This window comes from Vigna unguiculata, chromosome 10, assembly GCF_004118075.2.
Source record: "Vigna unguiculata cultivar IT97K-499-35 chromosome 10, ASM411807v1, whole genome shotgun sequence".
In the NCBI taxonomy this organism is placed as follows: Eukaryota; Viridiplantae; Streptophyta; class Magnoliopsida; order Fabales; family Fabaceae; genus Vigna; species Vigna unguiculata.
The window spans coordinates 11646451-11664490 of NC_040288.1; positions in this window are offsets into that span (position 1 = coordinate 11646451).

Below are 18040 nucleotides of genomic sequence, written 5' to 3' on the forward strand. Positions count from 1 at the left end.
GAAACACAGACATGTGACTAAACTAGGGTTCACACTTTTCGCACAGACTAAAATGACTTTACACTACTAGTGGGAAGCTTTCTCTATGCCAGTTTATCTCATCAACAGATTGCCTTCATCAGTTAACCTAAATGAAACTCCATTTTCATTATTATTCGGAAAAAAACCAGACTATAATGCTCTAAAGTCGTTGTGTTGTGCTTGCTATCCTTGCCTTAAACCATACAATTAACACAAACTTCAATTTCACACTACACATTGTGTATTCTTGGGATACAACAAATCTCACAAGGGTTATAAGTGCCTCAACTCTCATGGCAGAATTTTCATCTCAAGACATGTGGTCTTTAATGAGAGTCACTTTCCTTTTGATGATGACTTTCTTGACACAAGAAATTCACTAAAAAACTTAACTGGAACAATCCCTATTGTTCTTCCTTCTTTTCCTGCAGGTACCACTACAAGCCACACAATTGAATCACTCACAGGGAGGTGAATCATCAAGAAGGTGACTTAGTTTCCAATCAAGAGCAACCAACTCTCGGCGACTTAGGTGTCAATAATGATCAACCAACGCTTAATGATATCTCTATTCATGTAGATGAGGCAACCTTACATGTAAATGACACACCAAAAGAAAATAACCAATAGACTCAATAGAGCAACATGCACTAGAGGCAAACTAGAAGCAAAACAAGGATCTACAAGCCAAACATGTCCTATATAGGGTTGTCAGAAACAGACACAGAGGACAAGGAACTAGAAAATGTTAATGAAGCTCTACTCATACCAAAATGGAAAGCAGCCATGGCTGCATAATTTAAAGCTCTAGTAGCTAATCATACTTGGACTTTGGTACCATTTCAGGGGAAGAATAACATCATAAACTCCAAGTGGGACTTTAAAAACATAAACACAAGGCAGATGGCTCAATTGAGCAAAGGAAAGCAAGATCGGTTGCTAAGGGTTTTCAATAAACTATGGGTCTCGACTATGATGAAACCTTTAGTCCAGTGGTCAAGTCCAGCACGGTAAGAATTGTCCTATCCATTGCAGTACATTTAAATTGGGAGGTTAGGCAATTAGATATAAATAATGGATTCTTGAATGACAATCTCAAAGAAAATGTGTTCATGCAAAAACGTGAAGGACATACAAATTCAACCAAGCCTGGCCACATATGCAAATTAAACAACACAATTTGCAGACTAAAGCAAACCCCAAGGGCTTGGTATGACAAGTTGAAAGACACTTTATTGAAATGGGGCTTTCAAAACACCAAGAGTGATTCGTCACTGTTTGTTCTAAGAGAAAATGATCATATCATACTACTTTGTCATATATGTTCATGACATAATAATTATAGGGAGTAACAATAAGTCTTTAGAGACTTTCATTACTCAATTAAACATTGCTTTCTCTATCAAAGACCTTGTCCGTCTACACTACTTCTTGGGAATTGAAGTACACAAAGACGTTGGTGGAGTGTACCTTAAACAAACAAAGTACATTAGAGATCTACTCAAGAAGTTTAATACGGAAAAAACTTCATCTTGCCCTACATCAATGGTAATAGGGAAACAATTCACTGCTAAAGGAGAACTTATTGCTAACCCTACACTATACAGACAGGTTATAGGTGCATTACAATATCTGACCAACACTCAACCAGACATAACATTTTCTGTCAACAAACTCAGCCAATATATGAGTTCCCCAACCATAGATCACTGGCAGGAATAAAAAGAATACTGAGATATCTCCATGGCACAACAAAATTTTGTCTTCATATCAAACCCTTAACCAATATTGATATAGCTGGATTCTCTAATGTATATTGGATCACTAGCATAGATGATAGAAAATCCATAGTAGGGTAGTGTGTTTTCCTTGGAATGACATTGATCTCGTGGGCCTCAAGAAAACAAAAAGTGGTGTCACAATCAAGTACTAAGTCAGAATATAGAGCTTTACCTGACCTAGCAACAAAAGTAACTTGGATCATATTACTTCTAGATGAGATGAAATTTCCTATGTCTAGAAAGCTGATTTTGTGGTGTGATAACTTGAGTGCTAAGGCACTAACACCCAATCCAGTGATGCATGTTCGGCCTAAACATATTGAGATATATGTTCACTACATTCGTGATCAAGTGCTTCAGAATCAAGTCATAATAGTCTATGTGCCCACATTAGATCAAATTACAGATTGTTTAACCAAACCTCTCACACACACAAGGTTCAACATTTTGAGAGACAAACTTAACTTGGGATGACTGAGTCACCTCAATTTGAAAGAGGGAGTTAGAGAAAGTTGTGATTTTAATTATTAAAATCAATACCAGAGATATATCATGTCAATAATATTATCCCAATATCCCTGATATTATGCCCATGTATTATTTTTCATGTGTACAACCATCATTATCAATTATTTCCTATATTGTTTATTGTATTCAATGATGACTTTATTATAGAGATTATGATTCTATTATATTGTTTTTATATAAACACAACATCTGCAATACGAAAACACTGCAAAATTTCTCCATTTTATTTTTCTTTATGGACAAAGCTTAATTATATTTTATATTAGGTTTTTTCTCGATACTTAACCAAAGTCAAAGGTGTTAGAGTTTTTCTCTAACAATCACTCTATTTTTTTTATGATGCTTAAAACAATAAAGTTAAAACAAGATATTTTCAAAATATAGATAAAGTTTTCATAAACTTATTTTTCAAGATTGTTTAAACTTGAACATGTATATGAAAATTGAAAAAGCAAATTTGATAGGTTATGAAACTGGTTGAATCATATCTTGAACTTTTATTAATTCACATCGTATCAATACAAATTCATAATAGTTTCCAACAAGTGATTCAAGTCATGAGATTCGGTAATTTTAGTGCAAAATTTGTAAACATTTGTTAAATAAATCATCAAACTTTATAACTTAAATCAGGCATAAGAATAAAGTGATATAGAGAAAATAAAACTATGATCAAATCTTCTTTTTATTAGTTTTAATGCCGTGATCGAATAATATAATAATTGAGAATGGATAAGAGGCTCGTGGGATTGCACTTCATCATTAGGATATTCTTATGAAACAAAACACATATATATGAAGTTGAAAAAAATAGTGAATATTTGAAAGAGTTAAAAATACCAAAATTAAGGATGATTAAAAATTACAAAGAAAAATTATAATATATATATATATATATATATATATATATATATATATATATATATATATATATATATATATATATATATGAGATTCATATTTTTATACCTACTTTTTTTCATTTTTTAATTAAATAATTTTACCTTTTAATAAATAAATAAAATTTATTTATTTAATAAAATGAACAATTGGACATCTTTTTATTAAAAAATAACTGATCTATTTAAAAATAACCATTAAATATTTTTATTTTTTTAACATTATTAAAAATTGTATATTTTTTAAATTATATTATTTAATATTTCTATAAAACTATATATATTTGAAAGAGTACTATTTTTAATTTGTTCACCATAGTTCAAAAGTGTTCATTAGGTCATTCTATCTAACAATAATGTTACTAATATAAAATATTAGTAAAACATTTTGTTTGAAATTTTAATTATTTATATTTATAAAAAACTAATAATTATAAGTTTGATAAAAGAAAAAATATTAAATAATTAATACTAAAATATTTTATATACAAAACTATAATAAAATTTTTTTTGACTTGTATTTGTGCATTGTTGCTCCACATAGTTCAACTAATTCAGTTTTCAGAACACTCCCCGTAATTCATTCTAATCAATATGATACACAAGTAGTGTCTCTACCTTCATGTATCCCTGGTTACAATGTGATTTCAACCAATGGTGGGTTAACCTGTAAAACAAATGGTTTACAAAGGACAACGACAGAGACATTTGGTCACGCCTTGATTTTTCAAACATAGGATTGGAAGACTGGTTCAAATTTGATTTTTCAAACTTTGTAGTACACGAGTGATTCCCTAAAATGTCCGGAGATATAGAAATCCTGAATCAAAATGTTTTTGACCAACCAGCGTAGGCGTAATGCTTAAAGGTATCTTCTAATTTGAAATCTTTTTATAATTTAGTGTTTCCATCTCACAAGCTCTAAATAAGGGAGTTGCAGTTTCCAGTAGGAACAAGTCACTGAAAATAATCCATTTGAAATATTGTAGTGAATGTATATCTTAATAAATAAAGTTTTCAGATTCGTTAGTCTTAAGCCTTTAATTGTGTATTTTTGTTTTCTTTCATGCATAGAACTAGAATTGACTTTCTTCAGGCGTGACTTTGATTATTGTGATGGATTGAATCTTACTAAGTTTCATTGTTATATTGGTATATAGGATGAAAGATACATTCACTTGCTTTCAGTTCATGTTACTATTCTTTAGTTCATTAGTTTGATGTAATACTTTTTGATGTAATACTTCGTACTAATAATACGATGCAGTGCATTTATGTTTGATTTCTGCCCAGGATGCAGAACACTACTTATGTTTTTCTTGTGTCACACTAAATCACTGCAAAGTTTCTTAAATGGAGCAAATTATTTGTGCATTGTTGCGTGAATATAACAAAGATGCATAAAGCAGTAGAAGGTCAGTAATGAGGAAGAAAGAATAAAATTTGAAACACAAACTGTTAAATTTTTCACCCAAATATTACATTATGCTTACTTTAAACCCTAACAGCGTACTGAATCTCTCACCCTAATAATACATTTTTTTTCAAAGTCACGATTCAGCTCTCTGCAAAACTCGAATTTTAACCTTCAATTCATCTCGTCGGAGATCAGCCCTTATGAACTGGATTTTCCAATTTTTTATCTTGATTTTTCAAATATAAGAAAGAGCGAAAAGAATTAGAAAGAAATAACATGATGTAATTGGTCTGATAGAAGGAACTTTGAAACTCTATGAATTTTAATGGATGTAGTTCCAAATTATTTCTCTGATGGTGGAAACTTTCTCTATTTAGATAACAATATAATGCATATTCTGTCAATTCTCTATTAGGTCTTTTAGGTTCAAAGTTATTGGATGCAAAGGCTAGGGAATTGACAAGTTTGTGAGATTTAAGAATAGTTCTGTTATGTGGTTTTCATTTTATTTGTTTTCCTTCTTAGAATGTATAAATATATTTATTTACGATGTGGAGATTCACATCTGAATGACTTAGAGTCATGTGTATTTGGTAGGAACTTGAGGCATTATGGGGTGCTTTAGTGAGTATGAGATGTTTGTTGAATTGCTCACGTGTTGTCATTGGGATTTCCATGTTGTTCAATTATCCTGAACAGGTTTACAGGCAGCAGTAACATCATTTGAGTATGTTTCAGGCCTAGCAATGCAGCTCCCTATTTATGTTTGGCTATAAAAGTCATGCACAAACATTTTAGATGCTTGAAGAATGCAATTACTGACCAACTTCAGTTTGCAAATAAAGCTCATTTTCACATCAGCAACAGGAAGGAAGGATCTTCAAGGTTTGGCAACAGTGATAGAGTCCCTTGCAGCCAAAGGTCAGGGTTTCTTGACCACCAACTTGCTTAAGAAGCTGCCAATGAGATTTGCACCTCCACGTGACCTGATATAAAAGCTTGCAATTGAAGCTTGAAGCTGCCAACGATATTGCTGGACCAGGTTGCAACCTGCTATTAGCAGTAAGCAACTCCATTGAACAAGATTGAAGAGCTGTGATGACCTGCATCAGCCTGTGAAGATGTTAAGTTGGCTTTGAGAACTGGCATTGAATAAAATACCCACACTTCTGTCTTGAATAAAATAGAATGCCCACACTTCTGACTTGCTAGGGACAGTTAAGGTGAGCTATTATAGACTGTCATTCATTCCTTTCATTCCAGTTTATAGGTTTCTTTCTACGTTAGCGTATAAAAGACAAATATCAGAGAAACAAAAGAGCTTTTTAGATTCTGAAATTTCACTTTACATTTTCCAGCAATTAGAGTAGAGTTTCTCTGAAGTGCAAGGTTGTATCGACTACAAAGTGAGCTGGACAATGAAGTTCTTCAAGTTCTTTCTTCTACTGCTCCTGCTTCTTCACTTTGTAATTAGCTTTCAATGCAAATTTATCTTTCTTGTATTCTTTTTACCAATTAATCTACTGTTTTCTGCTTTAAGATTCTGTCTTACCTGTGTGCAGGTGACCAATTGGATCATTAATGCAAGAGTAAGGCTCTCAAAACCAACGGTAGAAGAAATACATTTTTTATAAACATTAGCTTCAGTTCTCCATAAACATTTTGTACCAGAGTCAAACTAATTACTTCATCCATCATGATAACGTATAATTGTAGGGGCTTGTCCCTTTTTGACATCCCTAGGATTGGAGGGTTAGATAAATACTCTTTTAGTTTTAAGAAAACCTTTCCACGTTTTGAAATCCAAGAGAAGCCGGCATTCTTTTGAAGGCATTGAAAGTGTGGAAAACATTTATATTGAAGGGATGGCAATGCATGATAGCCCATCCCACATTTGGCTTAGAAAAAGCGGATCAAGTTGAATTTACTTATGTCTTTTTGGATAGTTTGAGTTTACTTGAGTTTGTCTAAATGTAGAGTTGTATGAAACAGATAGTCTTTCTAGGGTTGAGGGTGCTAACATAAAGGAATTGATGAAGAAAAGAATCTTTAGCTCTTTACCCAAGAGATTTTTTAGCATGACTTGTTTTTTGCTAATGAATCTCTTTCCGAGACAAAAGGAATGAACATTCCCTACAATAGAATAAGCATGTCTATATTTTTGTGTAGTACAAGCTTAGCTTAATTCTATGTGCTGAGCATATTCATGCTTTGTCAAATGTAAAACAAGATTGTACAATATTTATCGTCTGTCAATTGAAACACTTGTGTATTACATGATCTATTGTTGAATCATATGTTGAACTCATTAGTTTATATTAGTTTATTCTAGTACAAATTCATCATAATTTACAACAAGTGGTTTAGGCCATGAGATAGAGTAATTATAGTGCAAAATTTTTAAACATTTGTTAAATAAAACCATCAAACTTTATAACTCAATCTATTTACAAGTCAAGCATAAGAACAAAGTGATATAGAAAGTAAAATAGTGGTAGGATCTTTCTTTTTTTCTTCATGCTTGTCTTGAACTTGATCTTCTTCTTTGTAATCCTCCTAAGCGTTGGTTCCCGTGATCCTCATTTAGTTTGATTACTCCCCGTTAACTTTTATTTCCCCTTTACAATTTTCCTCACTAGCTCTTCAAATGTAATTATCCCCCTTTTCAATCCTTAATTGACTTCTTCCATTTCTTCATCATTAGATGATAGTACTTGCGGATTGGAAGAAGTGGTCAGCATTATCGGCTAGGGACCAAGGCCTAGTAGAAATTGTAAGAAGTAAATGAAGTGTTTAGCCAAGAAGGAAGGTTGAATTGGCTCTTTCAAAAAATTCAGTTTTATAATTGTGAAAATCTTTTGTTTAAATCTAATTAACCAAATTTTTAGCAATCTACCATTTCTAAATCATACATTTTAAATAATTAAAAACAAAGTTGATAGATTAAAAATACTAATAATGAGTATTTAGAGAAATAAAGACAATTCAATAGATTAAGAAACAGGATCAATAGATTGAATTACTCACATTAAATATGCCTCAATTAACAAAAGATTTTGAATATGATTAATTTCTCAATGAAGATTACTTTTAATTAATAGCAGAAGCACTATTTTATCAATAGATTGTACAAACATGTAGAAATTACAAAGAAAGATTAAGTTGATTTTCTTGATGATTTTGACAAAGAACAAATTAAGATAAAAAAATTAAACCAATGCAAGCACATTTATATACTGGCTCACTAATAACTAAGCTACATACAGTTAGTCAAGGCAACCTGAGCCTGACTTTCTACCATTTCAAGTTTTACAAAATCTTCATAAGATTACACATTTGAAAACCAAAACAACACAACAAGGCTCTTGAATCCCACATGAACCTCACACAGCACAACAAAAACCTTTCTTACAAACCTCGAATTCCACCAAGAACACAACAAAAGATTAAAGGAGATCAAACCTTAATGGTGGATTTTCCTAAACAACCAAGAACCTCTCTTCAAGCTCAAACTAAGAGCAATCACAACTTCAAACCTTCAAAGTGATCAAAAACAGTTCCAACATTGATAAGTTCAAAGAGAATGAGATTTTCCGAAGAAATAAACTAATTTCGCGTTGGAAATGAATTTCTCTCCACTCACTTTGAAAATTCAGGCTTTATACCACTGACAAATTGAACAGGTTGATTTTTTTTTTCAATCTGTTGATTTCACTTAACTCGAAATTAGCTAATTGAATAATATTTTAGCTGATCAAATATGTTACTTGCAACTAGACACTAGACATGCAAACTTATAATTCATCCCTCCTGATAACGTTGTCGTTGATGCGATCTAATTAATACTACTAAACTATAGCAACGTCAGTATTGCTAAGATAGTAGTCAACAAAATAGATAGGGTAAAGTAACCCAATGTCGTCTCCCAACGAACACGGAATTGATTTTTAACAAATTAGTTCTTAGAAATTCTACACAAAAGAGTTAGTCAAATAAAATAATAAAAATATGGGAGGATTAAGATAAAAAGATAAAATAAAGATAGAAAAAATAGTAAAGAAAATAGATTAATTCCATTGCTTTTCCAAAATAGATTCATCATCGGCTATCTAAAGATTATTGCTCAATTAATTATTGTTGTAGATTTACAAATTAATCAATGTAAAGTTTCAATTAATTTGTTGGCGTTCTTACTTTTAACCAAAGTACAGTCTCAATTAAAAGTGAGAACTTTTTAGATTACCCATAGTAAATTCAACCAAAGTACAGTCTCAATCAAATTTACTATGCCTAATCATGTCTATTCTTTTATCTCCTCACCAAATAAAAAGCTTAATTAATCAAAGTAAAGTCTCATTTAATTTTAGTTAGAGTAAATACCTTTAATCAAAGTAAAGTCTCAATTATTGGTAAAAACTCATTCAATCACATGAAAGTTTCTAAATAAAATCAAAGTAAAGTCTCAATTAAATTTAAAAACCCTTGAACTCATATGATCAACATGCATATAAATTTAAAATCCTTACTTTTTACGTGATTCAAAGATAAATGAATTAAAACCTCAACAATAATAAAAAGAACAAACAAATTAATTAATCTAACCTCAAAATCCAATTAAGAAATTACAATGGAATCAACCCAAGAAGTTTAGAACTCCATGAATGCAAAATAAAGAGAGAAGAAAAGAGAGAGAAAGAAATTAGGTCCCCCTAAGGGTTCCTCAATTCCGACGTGCCGAGCTTGTCCTTCCTCTACTTCTCCCTTAGTCTCTTTATATAGGATTTGGACTGGGCTTTTCGGTTGCTAAAACCTCTCAGATATCTTTTAAAATAAAGATAAAGATAAATATTCAAAGATATTTGGAGAGATCTAAACTATTTGACAAATATAGTTTGGTTAATAATTTATGATATAATTAAATAAATTAATTATTTAAAGATATCTGATAAATTATTAACAAATAATATTTGCATTAATTTTCTCAATAAAGCCATTTTTAATCCTGTAGTCCAAATTTGCAGAGACATCCAAAAATATCAATATTTGCAACTAAACCCCTCTCCTTTGACCAGTCTTTGACTGTTTGACCAGATTTGACCAGCTTTGCTGCCCCACGTGTCATCTTCTCATTGCACAGTCAAACTGGTCAACAAGTCAAACTGGTCAGCAATTTTTAAAAGATATAATTTTTAAAATAATTTAATCTACATTCAGTGAATATACAAATAGTTTTTAGTTCATATGTTTATACGTAAGATTGGAATTCGTCTCTCTTTCTCAAAGTTCATATAAAATACGTCTCTATAATATAGTAATACATGGAATACGTCATCTAGAGCCAATATATATATATATATATATATATATATATATATATATATATATATATATATATATATATATATATATATATATATATATATATAAATATAAGGAAAAAGAAAAAACTAAAAGGAATAAGTATGTTTTTAGTACATGTACTTACATGCGAATTTGTAATTCGTACCAAAAGTTCATATAAAATTTTTCCCTGTAGTTTAAATGCATGGATTTCGTCCTCCAAAACAAGTGACGCTTGAAAAGTCTACTCGGGTATTGAGTGTTTACTAAAATTTACTTAAAAAGAACTTATTTTTTTTCAATAAAAAATTGTAACTTTGGAGAAAGATAATAGAAATTAGTTTCTTTTATTATTTAGAATCTTCATATATGTGTGGATAACACATACATTGTTTTCTATTTTCTTCTATAGATACAGTTGAAAATTTTGATCAATGCTTGAGTCATGAATCATGCTGATTGGAATGACATGTCAGAACATGTGCCAAACACATTTAATTTTATTTTTCATTTTCTTTTTTTATATATATTTTTTCTTTTAGTTTTGGAGGACGTGTTTCATGCATTATAGTAAACATTCGCTTAAATATGCACTTATTTAAGTCCACATCTCGCATAAATCCGCATTTGAAAGGGGAAAATTTTCGGATAATTTAGTGACTTTATTTTTAGAAAAAAATAACATTTAAAGTCATTTAACGAATATTTTCGATTCATTCACTCGATTGACCATTTTGTAAAATGCGACGAAAGTTAAAGAACTCTCATAACTTGATTTAACTAATGATAAATAAGGAGAATATTTCAACTCACTCACATTGACATCAAGGTTGATAACATTTTCTAATGATTTGAAGATAACATCGCATTGGTTAACTTCAACTTCGTGCAGACTAATTACTTATATTTTATATTCTGTTAGATTTTGTTATATATAAAGAGAATATGAATAAAATAAAATAACATGTTTGTCCTGTAACATAGCTCTTATATTTATCATATATATCATATCTCTCATATTTTTACAATCTCTACAAATTCTCAACCTCCGTAATATTCCATACTGTAATTATATGACCCCTAATATTTCATATTGTAATATGATTCTTAAAATTTCATAAGTCTGCATCCCAATTAAGTCCGCATCAAACTTTCAAGATCAAAATTCGGACTTAAACGAATGTTTATTGTACTAAAGTATAGGGACAAATTTTATATAAACTTTGAGGGAGATAAATGAATTCCAATGTCACATATAAATACAGAAACTAAAAACATACTTAGAGAAATAGTCGTTTGAACTAATTAATTGATTATTACATTATATAAGTGTTAAATAATAAGAATTATAAAAATTAATTTTGAACTAAAAATAATTTATTAATATTAAAATTTTAACATTTTTCTAAAATTAATATAAGTTAGTTAAATTAAATATTTATTGAAATGTTAAGTGTTTTCTAAATTTTAAAAACATAAATTTTTTTATAAATTACTCATGTCAGTCACGCAGCTGTCACCTGTTCAGACATGTCAGTCAAGTTAACATGACCATTAGACACATCACCTAAAAATTAACGTCGTCTGTTCTGAATGACGAATTTCATGCATTACTAAAGTACAAGGATGAATTTTGTACGAACTTTGAGGGAGGGACTGTAACATCCCTACTGGAAATTACTTAATTAAAAATAAATGAATAAATAATTTATAAAATAACCTCATAGTTTCATTATTCCCAACCGCGGGAAAATTTAAAACATCGTTCAGGGTGTCAAAATTTAATTAAAGTTAAGTAATAGTCTTATTACAATTTCCAAACTTCTGATAAATTAATAAAAACATAATAAAATTCCTAGCTCTGTCCCAAGCTAGCCCCTATCTTCGTCTCAAACATCAGCAACATTACCTGTATCATCAACTACTCTTGTGTAAAGAATTACACGATCATCGTCAATCACAAAGAAAAAGGGTGAGCTTAATAAATAAATAAAAACACAATTCAATAATATAATTACTCCCAACTATATTATTAAAATTAGACATTGGCTAAGTCCTTAATACTCAAAGGCTTTTCAACCTTCACATCATATAACATAGTTAGCCATGGACTCAGGATTTCTGATGCTCACACGAACCTGCCCGCTCGTGGTCCTGCTTCTACGAACCTCCCCGCTCGTAGTCCTACTCTACGGACCTGCCCGCCTAGAGTCCAACACACGTGATCCACCAACTACATACCTCTCTGCACGCAGCATCTCTCGAATGTGAGCACATAACATACGAACCTACCTCGCTCGTATCCCGACATGAGAGTAACTGGATATGAACTTCCCCGCTCATATCATCACGTGTTAACCACCATTCATGAACCTATCCGCTCATGGCACAACATCCCCTGATCCACGTTCGCATCAATGCGTACAAACAATGCACACAAATTGCACTAAACTCGCTTAGGCTAGAAGCCTTAGCTCAAGCGACCAGGCCTGTCTCGCTTAAGCTAAACCTTCTCGCCTAAGCAAGCATGTTACAATGGCTTAATGCGAAGTCTCGCTGAAGCGAGCCTCTTCTCGCTTAGGCGAGATCGCCCTTCGTCTAAAACCAAAATCCCCGCCTAGGCGGCAAGTTAAAAAGAACACAAAAACCATGTACGATTTCTCGCTTAAGCGAGAACCACTCGCTTGAGCGAGTTGCCCCGTCGCCCAAAATAGGGCTCTCCGCCTGAGTGAGGTGCTCAACAGAACCACAAAGTATTCATGAGTTCTCACCGAAGCGAGACACACTCGCTTGGGCGAGATACTCGAATACCACCAGACTCGAGTTTTAGTTATTTTCGCCTAGGCGAGACTTGCTCACTTGAGCGAGAATAGCAAACATTCTCCCTGACCTGCACGTAGACACCAACACAATTGCCCAAATTCCACATTCAACATTACCAAAGCAATTCATCACATAACACCAGTATTATGAACATGACTTAGACCCTAAATTGGTACCAAATGCAAAATTGAACCATAACCCACATACAGTGCAGAAACCCTTATTACTTTCATACAATCCCATAAGGGTTTACTTATACCACATCAAAACATTCAAAGCTCAACCCAATCACATAGAGCACGAAAATTTTATGGTGAAGATAAGTTTATTCACGCATAATACTGAGTACACGAAATTATTACAGTCATGTATATACATAAAAAAAGAGCTCCCCTAACATGGAAATTCCTTGCTCCAATTGGTCCTCTAACCTTAGCTTTGGATACCCAAGAACCCTCCTTTGCTCTTCCAAAAAAAATCAGCTTTTCTCTCAACCCAAACTCGCCTTTTTCTCTCTTGAATTTCGTCCTCCTCTCAGCTCTCTAGGTTTTTCAGTCTCCAAAACCTTCTACTTACCTTATTTTGCCCTTTATATATGTCCTCAATTATGGTTAATGGCATAAAAATGAAAAATGGCTTTTTAAATGTCTATAATTGCCTTTCAAAGACCATTGTGGGTGGTTTTCCCAGCCTACCTTGGCTATCCATTGTCTTTAGGGTTTCCCCACCCTTTCACATTTAGACTACACTTATATTAGCAAAAATAAAGTGGTAAATTTCGTTTTGAACAAGGTTTGAACACACAACCCTGCAATTACAAAGTCAAAGCATAACCAGTTCAACCAATTCCTAAAATTTTAGGAATACAATATGACTATTCCCATTCAATATAAAACATAAAAAGAAATGCACCATTTAAAACAACACACAATTGGCATACATAGGAATCAAACCCAAGTCCTATCACACAATCAAAATACTCTCAACAGCTTGACCTAGTACTTTTTCACGTCACAAAAATTTGTATTAAATGTCATAAAAGCTCCTACTACTCGCATTTATTAAATAATTATTTATTTAATTATTTAATTTTCTCGGGTCTTACATGGACAAATTCCAATTTCGCATGTAAGTACAAGGACTAAAAGGATACTTAACCTCTTATTTTATGTCAAATGGTCTTTTTGCATGTAGTCTAGTTTAATGTCCACTATAAGCTTGATCATATCAATAAACCAAAATTCAATTCTTCATATGTTCATCAATCCTTCACATCTTAATCAAATTTTTATGCACTAAAATTATTTTTTGCTAACAAACCCCCTTTGATTTGATGAAGCCAACATCCATTATTCCATTGATGTTCTCATAACTATCAAGCTTGAGGATCTAAAAAACAATGACAAAACCAACATATACAAGATAACACAATATTTGTATATCACGATTACTTCCCCCTATCACATAGCATGATTTTTATTTTAATTAGGTCTAGCTCAATATTGTTTAGTTTTTCTCCCCCTTTGGATTCATCAAACAAAAATAGAGCAAAAATAGAATAATACCATTGTTTCATTCATATGAAGAGAAAAAAATTGACATATGCAATAACAAAAAATGAAATTAAAATATTAAGAAACTGATACGATCAACCAATTTAAAATGAAAAACAACCAACTAAAAAACTAACAGAACTCGTGGAAATGCAAAAATACATCAAAAAATGCAATGCATGATCCTAAAGCCAAGCCAATCAGTCATCCTAAGGATAGTCTTTGTGGTAGAACGTGGCCAAAAGATCATGAACATTATGGATCTGTTCATCCAACTCTTGGAACCTCACATCGCAAAAGTTGTGATGCTTATCTTGTACTACATTAACCTCACACAGTTTATTCAGAACAATCCTTTGAAATGGTGAATAAGCAAGACCTATATCCTCTAGTGGGTAGTAGGGAACAATCTCCATTGGTTCTACAATATTTTGCTCTTCATCCTCTTGATTAGTGCCACTTAGACCAACCTCTCCATCATTGTTTTCAACTGCTGCTTGATAACCTCTTGCTGTCCAGAAATTGTTGACCTTTGAGAATCTCATCTTTGCAGATTGAGGCAGGAAACATGATTAAGGTACCAATTAAATCTTTAAGTTCGTACTTCATATCAATACCAGCGTATTTAATGAACTTGGAGATTAACACAACACAGGGAAGCTTGAAATTAGTTAGCCTTTTTGCCTTCATCATATGATCACGTAGAAAAAAAAAAGTCCAGTCCACTTAGATGTTGTTTTAGATACAATACATGAGCACTAAGTCACCTTCATTCAAAGTTAAATGATTTCTCCCAAGTGGTACCATAATTTTTGTGAAAATCATGGCCAGTAGCCTTCTTCAATGCTTTATTTGAGATCTCCATCTCCGCACCTTTCATGATTAATTTGAGAACACCATTGCTGAACTGAAGGTTGGTGAAAAAAACTTTCACTAAGTCAGAATAGGTCTTGTCTGAGAGCTCCAAGAAGGTCTTCAACCTTTTGTGCTTAAGTTGCCTTTGCGAACCATCAAAATTCTCAGCCTTGAGCCAAGAAAGTCAAACAATTTTAGAGATGTTAATTTGTTTCCTGGTCATCTCAACCGGGAACACCTGAATTTTGTCCTCATTTCCTTTAACCCATGCCTCCAATCTACTTTGATGGTCATTAATTGGAGAATTTGGAGGGGGAATAATAAAGTGTTCCTCCTCTGATAGAGCACGACGAGATTGGCGTCAGAGCATATTGAATTGGGTTTTCCTTTTACTATTTATGATGAATGCAAATGCAAATACAAATGTGTGATATTTATATATCAACACATTAAGTGCAAAATCATCCAATTAATTTGTGCATGATTGTTATATTAATTCAGTTTATGCAATCGGAGCAATTTTAATGCAGTTGATTAAGTATCAACATAAAGCATTGTATTTCCAATGATTTTTATGAGTGAATCAACAAAGTCAGTAGATTAAAAGTAGTAACATTGAATATTTAGAGAAATAAGCATAATTCAACAGATTAAAAAACTTGATAAATAGATTGAATTACTAAAAGTAAAAAATATAAGCATAATTTAACACAAAATTTTAAATCGGATTAATTTCTCATTCAAGATTAATTTCAATTAACAGCAGAAGCAATGTTTTATCAACAAATTATACAAACATGTAGAAATTACATAGAAAGATTGATTGAGTTGATTTTCTTTATGATTTTAACAAAGAAAAAATTAAGATCCAAAAGTTAAACCAATTTAAGCATATTTTTATACCGGTTAACTCGTAACTGAGCTACATCCAATTAGTCAAGGCAACCTGAGTCTGGCTTTCCTCTATTTCAAAAGTTTTACAAAATCCTCACAAGATTACACTTTTGAAAAACAAAACAACACACCAAGGCTCTTGAATCCCACAAGAACCTCACACAACATAGCAAAAACCTTTCTTGCAGACCTGAAATTTCACCAGGAACACCATAAAAGCTTAAGAGAGATTAAACCTCAATGGTGGCTCTCCTTAGCCAACCAAGAACCTCTCTTCCAAGCTAAAACCAAGAGCAACCATAGCTCGAAACCTTCAAAGATGATAATAAACAGTTCCATCAGAAGTTTAGAGAGAATAAGATTTTCAAGAAGTATCGAAATGATTTCACGCTAAAAATAAATCTCTCTCCCTTCACTCCGAAAATTCATGCTTTATAGTTTGTGAGCTAACATATTGAACAAGTTAAAACTTTTATTCAATCTGTTGAATAATATTTTAGATGGCCAAAAGTGTTACGGAATTGGAAAGTGCACCAAATCGTACAAGTAATAAAGTGGAAAGTCCAAGTATCATTTTCCAAGAGACTTGTGAAACAGTTGGCAACTCTTGTAATTCATAACTCTATTAGACAACAACTTTCACAAAAACAAAATTTAAACTCTTTTCTGTATTTTTATCAAACATATGGTGTGCAACAACATTTGATAAAGGCTGCACTAGGATTGGGTTTCATTATCGAATTCAAAGCAAAACCACCAAAAAAACATTCTTCTAAGTCCTACTCTAGCATTCACACCTTATTTAAAAGTCCTATTGTCTTAGCGACAAGTCTAAACTTGAATAATAAAAACCCTAATGTCTTTGAAATTTTTATAATAAGTTCGCATTAATGATCAAAATTATGATGTTATGAATGACTAATGATATACTCTATGTCTAGATGCACAATAAATTAGTTTTCTACTTTAGTTTAGGTTCTAATATCGTATCCAATAGTTAGAGACTCACAAATATGCAATAAAAAATTATCTTGCAATTAAAACAAGAATAGAACACAAGAGTGATGGAAAAAAGTTATATTAAATAGTAAAATTCACAAAGAGTTAAGATTACATTACACCTAACCCTATAAATAAGGGAGCTTAGTTACTCCTTAACATTCTGAATACTAGAATAATGATGAAGATGAATGCCTTTAGCCTTCTGAATTCGCTTCTACCTTATTTCCCTCTCCCTACAAAAAGGGGTTTTTCCCCGAAAAGGGGTTTCTTTTGTGCTTGAAGGGTTGTTGTCTTTAACCTTTGTCAAACCCCTTATTTATAGATTTTTCAAATTGGACTAGGTCTACAACTTTGTACTTGATTTTGTAATTGAATATCATGAACATAAATCTTTTAATCTTCAGAGATTCCATATTTTTGATATATTCTTCAAAATACTCTGATTTGTAATTGAAGTAACTAACTCGATGGATAACTAATTTTTTTGATATATTCTATTAATATTCAATAATCTCCACTAATTTTGTTGATAATCTTCTTAAATCTGAGATTTCCACTTATCTACAAAATATACACCAAATATTTATCTTTTCCAGATTTATTAAATAAAACTTAAAATATCTGAAAAGATAATAATAAAATAACAATACAAGATAAAAATAAACAAAAAATAAAACATGACAATGCCAATTATGATGAAGCTTGAGACGTGTTAGGCCAAAGGTCGAGACAGGCAATGCAAACCAAAGATTGAGACGATCCGTTTATGCCGAAAATTTAGACGACTCATCCTAGGTTGGAGGTTGAGACGAGTGATCTTGGGATGAAGGTCAAGATGGGTAGTGTCAAGTCGAAGGTCGAGATGGACCGGGTCAGATCAAAGGTCGTGTTCAGGTAGGTAGAAGCTCAAGCAGGGTCGGGTCAAGA